The sequence below is a fragment of the Moschus berezovskii genome, chromosome 3 (assembly GCF_049115385.1).
Source record: "Moschus berezovskii isolate FMDL1 chromosome 3, NW_MosBer_1.0, whole genome shotgun sequence".
NCBI lineage: Eukaryota > Metazoa > Chordata > Mammalia > Artiodactyla > Moschidae > Moschus > Moschus berezovskii.
In genome coordinates, this window is record NC_142462.1 from 68016704 (window position 1) to 68021067 (window position 4364).

Here is a 4364-nt window from a genome sequence, read left to right on the forward strand (position 1 = left end):
CTGTGTCTGACTCTTAGCAACCCCATGGACTGCAGCCTACCAGGCTCCTCCGTCAATGGGATTTTCCAGGCAAGAGTACTGGAGTGGGTTGCCATTGCCCTCTCCATTCAGAATGCTAGAGTGTGTTTAATCTTAACAATAGAATACACTTGTCAATTTATTTTTCAGTATTGTTTTTTGCATCCCACTCATCTTTCTGGGCTTCCCAGTTGGCTCAGTGGTAAAGAATCCACCTGCCAATGCAGGAGACATGAGTTTAATCCCTGGGTCAGAAAGATCCCCTGAAGAAATAAGTGGCAACCCATTCCATATTGTTCCCTGGGAGATCCTGTGGACAGAGGCGCCTTCGCCTTCCCCTCCTCTTCTTCCATCTCCTTCTTCTGTTTCAAGTCTGGTTTTGTATTTAACTTTTTTGCCTATGTTTATATTTTACCCAAAATATATTTGCTGAGGGAGGGTTTCCCACAGCAATTTAGTCTAATATACTAACAGGAACTCTCTCAGTTTCTCTATGAATTCATGAATATTTAAGGCTAGTAATTTTCTTAGTTGGCTGCCTTGGTTAGAAAAAACATTTTTTTAACTTAAAAGCATATCCTAATCTTTTAGCAATTTTAAGTATTTAAGGCTCCCACACTAAGGACCAATCTTTTTGACTCTGAGAAAAGCTGTAACTCCTTAAAGAAATTTGAAATAATTTTATTTTATAATATCATCTTCAACATCAAAAGTTTTCTTTAATGAATAAATTGATATATAAATCAACATTTCATTTGCTTCCAAACATCAAGGTCAGAGATTGATTTCTTAAAAATTCAGTTCCTCCTTTATCAAAGGATAAGGTTTAGACTCTGTTTTATTTTCCAATTTCCTATTTCCTCTCTTCTATCCACTTAAATGGCTTTTCTATTTTTTCTTGGTTTTAATATTTTTCAATTATTATAAGCTAATTATAGAACCTAGACTGTATACTCTAATGCCTTATATTTAAATTATTTTTCAGTGAGTTCTTAGCTTTATACTTTTGGTTCTATCTAACATTATAACCTTTGTTTCCCTATTTCACAGTATTTAGAGAGAGAAGGAGGAAAGTAAAAGAAAATGTGGACCCAGAACTTCTAATTTTTACAGAATTGTGTCATCAGTGCAGGCAAGAACTACAAAAAACATGGTATTTTAAAATTTTTTGTTTGTTTTCATTTTAAAGCAGTAATACATGAAGATTGATGTTTCCCAGGTGGTTCAGTGGTAAGGAATCTGCCCACAATGAAGGGATGTGGGTTCAATCCCTGGGTCAGGAAGATCCCCTGGAGAAGGAAATGGCAACCCATTCCAGTATTTTTGCCTGAGAAATCCCATAGACAGGGGAGCCTGGTGGGTGAAAGTCCTTGGGGTCGCAAAAGAGTTGGACATGACTTAGCAACTAAACAACAACATGAAGACTAAGTTGCTCAGAACTATATATTTTATTTCTAGGAAAACTTTTTAATCTGTCTTTCATATAATCAATTCCATTTATTTATTCAAATTGTAAAAACGAATGATAATTCCCAGTATTTTCTGTTTCTGTGGTGGTTTAGTTGCTAAGTTGTGTCCAACCCTTGCGACCCTATGGACCGTAGCCCACCAGGCTCCTCTGTCCATGGGATTCTCCAGGCAAGAATACTGGAGTGGGTTACCATTTCCTTCTCCAGAGGATCTTCCTGACCCAGGAATTTAACCCAGGTCTCTTGCATTGCAGATAGGTTCTGAACCAACTGAGCTACAAGGGAAGACTTCTCTTTCATAGGCTATTCATACTGGATTCTATTCCCTCTTTTTACCAAAAACTTTTACAGTTTACAACTAGGGCACATAAACTTTTACCAGGCATTTTATAACCTCACTTCTCAGAGCCAGATGCTCTGGAGCTTAAAAGAAAACAGAATGTGCAAGAATGTTCACTGATTATTAGTTGATGAGAAGTGTCATAATTTAAAAAGGGTCAATTAGCAAACCCCAATAAAGTTTTCAGAGGATGCATGAAAGTTAACCACACTTGATTCCTGCATAGAGTCACCTCACTTCAGTCAATGTATGTGCTTAAAAACCACATGTCAATTGAATATTTATAAATTACAGAATAAGTTTTCACAGATCTGAATTATCAATACAGATATACTTTATCATCATTCCTCATTGGTTTGCTATTGACAACAGCGCAACTGAAGTTTGGACTCTTCTGCTTTCTGCTTCTTTGTTGAACAAAAAACTATGCAATGCCCCAAGGGAGATTATAACTTAAGTGTACACTTCAAATTGCTTTGTGAAGCTAATAATTGTTGATTAGGAAAGAAAGGTACATTTACAACACAGAAACAACAATTGTTAAAATGTTATAAGTAATTCCTCTGGAAAATGTGAGGTGAAGACGGTGGAAAGAATCCTTTGAGGGCAAGTTCTTTCATAATTATCTCACTGAGCCTCACAGTGCTTCCAGAGGGAACGATTCTTGTTCCCATTTAACAAATTAGGATTAAAATCTCAGAGAAGTTAAGTGGCAGAGACAGCATTTGAATCATTCTCTCAGACTCCCAAGTCCAACTACTTTCTATTCTACAGTAGGTCTAGTTTGACTCACATCTGTAAGCTCATTTTTAGCATTTCTGGAAGAGATTTTGAAAATATACAAGCATGTTATCTCATGGAATAGTACAGAGTCATGTGGATTGAGGCAGGCACCAAAATCTCCAAATATATAAAAATTGTTATGTGTATTTTCTATTTATTATCATCATCTTTATTCAGAATTCGAGTATATTTTACTTTAAACTGAGTCATTGCTGTCATTTTATTTTTTTCTTTATTATCTTTTTTTAACCAAGGGAAAACGTGCACGCAGTTCCCCACTACCACAAATTATGCAGTGGAGTTTCCCGCATTTGGGGAAATCTCAGAGGTCAACACATCCGCAGTGCAATGGATGAGCCTCGTCCTGAGAGAGCCACCTTCGTGATCATGGTATCTCCCCTGCAAGGTAAGCTGTCATTTTAAACAGTGAAGGAAGAAACGCCTCCTTGCTAGTGCTGAATCATGGAAACTCCACTGTGTTACTTGTTCTTTGCTCAGTACATGTAGTTACCTCACGAGCCCTGCAATTTGCAGTCTTGTGGCTTTTTATTGCTAATTAACCCCAGGAAACAAAATACCAAGTGGTATGGTCTCCAGTCGCTCTGCATCTTGTCCTTGACCCAATCTTAAACCCTAAAGTTAGAAAGACTCCCTGGACTCTATGAAGGTCTCCTGAATTGGCATTCTACTGGTTTTTGTGTTGCTGTTGTCATTGATGTTTTTAATTTCCTCAGTATAGGAAGGCATAACTGGTCCTTGAGTTTGCCCACAGTTTTGGTCAACTGAATTAAACAGCAACAATTTCTTGAATTTTTCTGGTATCTAATGGTAACCCTTGGCCATTTTTTTTTTTTATCAAATCCAGGCTTTCCTTTATAAGCACTGTTCTAGTGATGGGGTGTGGGGGTAAGGACTGGGGATGTGGGGAAGGAAGGGACAAAGAGTTAAATCTCCATATAACCTTCAAACATCAGTTAAGATTTTTGTGAGTGACATGCACAAAGTTGGGTTTATTTTGTTTTGCAATGTGTAAAATAAAGAAGATGGAATGGAATCTTCGAGATAATTTAGGCAATACTTAAATTTCAGACTAAAGTAGAAATAAAGACAATAGAGGAAATAATTTGATTAGGAAGACATAATATAGGAATGACCAACTAAACTTGGGTACTGAATGTGTGTGCTGAGGATAAAGAAAAAGCAAAGAATATCTGGAATTTCATCCCTGGGAGCTAAAAAAAGGAAAAATAACACTGATAGAGAAAGGAAACTGGAAGGAAAATTTCACCGGGGTACTAGGGAAGAATGAGCAGATAATTGTTTTGGATTCTAGCATCTCTTTCAGAGGTCAGACTTGAGTTCAGGAGGTGACTACAGCTGAGAATGAAGTGATGGCCACTAAATCCATGGCCTGAGGAGAACTCTGACCTGTGCTGAATAAGAAAGAGAGGACTAAGAGATAAGTCTTGGGGTTTCAGAATGAAGTAGAAAAAGGAAAAAAGAAAAAGAAATAGCCAAAGGAGTAGAAGAAGCAGGAAAGTGAAGATTCATAAAAGTCAGAAGTGGGAAGAATTTCCCAAAGGAATACATCATGTAAGGAACTGAATATTGCAGAAGCTCTAGAAATTTTTTCCAGGAGATTGCTTTTGAATTTAAAATTTAAAGACTTTTTTTTCAGAGTTAAGTGTTATGATTATCCAAACAATCATACCAATAAGTGAGTGATAGGAAGACTTCTCAAATTTCATTACTTC

General features: G+C 36.9%; 1 non-coding gene across 1 annotated transcript; it reads right to left on the bottom strand.

Moving 5' to 3' along the window:
* Nucleotides 1–2860: 2860 nt before the first annotated feature.
* LOC129552866 (U1 spliceosomal RNA) lies at nucleotides 2861–3024 on the bottom strand. The gene has a single exon (XR_008685351.1). It is a non-coding gene; the product is annotated as a U1 spliceosomal RNA (small nuclear RNA).
* Nucleotides 3025–4364: the final 1340 nt, after the last annotated feature.